This window comes from Equus quagga, chromosome 13, assembly GCF_021613505.1.
Source record: "Equus quagga isolate Etosha38 chromosome 13, UCLA_HA_Equagga_1.0, whole genome shotgun sequence".
In the NCBI taxonomy this organism is placed as follows: Eukaryota; Metazoa; Chordata; class Mammalia; order Perissodactyla; family Equidae; genus Equus; species Equus quagga.
Window position 1 is genome coordinate 63,759,882 of NC_060279.1, and position 1,705 is coordinate 63,761,586.

A 1,705-nucleotide genomic window follows, 5' to 3' on the forward strand; every position below is an offset into this window, starting at 1 on the left:
ACAGATATTATATATATATAAGTATATAAGTATGGAGGAATATAGCAGATAAGTATGGAGGGAATACAGAGGTAAAAATAAAGCAGAACGAGGGATGGTAGGAGGGGAAGAACTGAGTTGCAATTTACATAGGCTGATCCGAAAAGGTTTCACTGAGACAGTTGAGCAAATATCTGAAAGAGATCAAGGGTGAGCCTTCCGACTATCTGGGGAAAGAACTTTCCAGGCAGAGGGAAAAGCAAGTCCAAAGGCCCCGAGGCCGTAGTGGCTGAAGCAGAGCACTGTGGGGAAGAGTAGTTGGAGATGAGAGGAGAGAAATGAAGAGGAAGTGTGGGAGGGATCATGCAGGGCCTTATAGGTAATAGAATATACTTTAGTTTTTACATCTTTAATGCACAGTTCCAGCATGCTCTGCCTAGTCCCTTCTTCCTTATGAAAAACAGCTACTCAAATGCTACCAAATCAAAGAGGTCTTCTCTAATTCCTCTAGAATAGAATTAGTAAAATGCCCATCAATGGAACTAGAGAAGTTTTGAAGTTTTATAGGTGAGATTAATGTAGGGTTTAGGGTATTAAGAAGGGCTGTATCTCCTTGAAAGGCCATCTCCTGGATTTGGAATGGGAATAGGAAAAGTAGAGACTAAGTACTCAACCAATTTAATTTGTATGCGTAATAGGATCCATCTAAACTTCAAGACTCAAAAATAACGGAATAATTAGTGCATAGAGTGCTTAAGGCTAATTAGGTGATTAGTATTAATTTTAGTTAATGGTGATTAAAAGTGAAAAATTGAGCCTTCATTCAACTTGTCAAAGCTGAAGGTCGAGACCATCAGTAAAGAATGTTGATTTTAAATGTTTTTTTCTAATTCATAAAGTTCTATTTATTGTGTAGATTAAGGGAGTGGCGGTTGGTTTGGTGTGGTGGGGCATTATATGGACCCAAGCAGGGGTGTTGAAGCTTTTATATCTTTGCTTTATGTCACAAGAACAGATACTGCACAAAGGCTACTTATATTTGTGTTTCTAGGGCCTGCAACGGTGCCTGGCACGGAATAGGCATTGGATTGCCAGATAGATCAAATAAAAATACAAGATGCCCAATTAAATTTGATTTTCAGATAAACAACAAATACTTTCTTAGTATAAATATGTCCCATGCAGTATTTGGGACATAACTACACATTACATCGTTGTTTATCTGAAATCCAAATTTAACTGGGCGTCCCGTATTTTATCTGGTAACCCTAAGGGGCTCCATGAATATTTATTGACTTAATTGGTTGGCCTCTTCTCACCTGTAAAATGAGGCTAATGATAGACCCGCCTCCGGGGTTGATGGGAGGAGTAAACGAAGCGCAGGGCACTCAACGAGCCCTCAATTTATTTGGTTGCTCGGGGACCATCTCGGGAGTGGAAAACTCTTCCACTTTTAAACAAACAAACTATAGGAAGGCCTGCTCCCGGGCAAACGCTCCCAAGCCGGGCCTAGGTTACCCACAGCTGAGGACCCGGCCAGCCTCTTCCGGGTCAGGTGACTCCGCGCGGTCACGTGACCTGGCCCGAGTGCGGGCGGTGGAAGGCGGAAGTGGGAGAGGAGTGGGCGCCGCTTCTGTGGCCGCGGCAGGTAGCGAGCGCTGGCGCGGGGGGCGCGGGGCGCGCGGTGGGCCGGGGGCGCGGGTCGGACGCGGGGCGGCGGGCGGCG

At 44.9% G+C, this 1,705-nt stretch overlaps 1 protein-coding gene across 2 annotated transcripts in view; it reads left to right on the forward strand.

Annotated features, from left to right (window-relative positions):
• The first annotated feature begins 1,494 nt into the window (after positions 1-1,494).
• WWP2 (WW domain containing E3 ubiquitin protein ligase 2) overlaps positions 1,495-1,705 on the forward strand; it is a 135,216-nt gene continuing 135,005 nt past the window's right edge. For both annotated transcript variants that reach the window (XM_046681928.1, XM_046681929.1), the window contains exon 1: positions 1,495-1,627. The gene's annotated coding sequence lies outside the window, so the exon portion shown is untranslated. The remainder of the gene's footprint in view (positions 1,628-1,705) is intronic.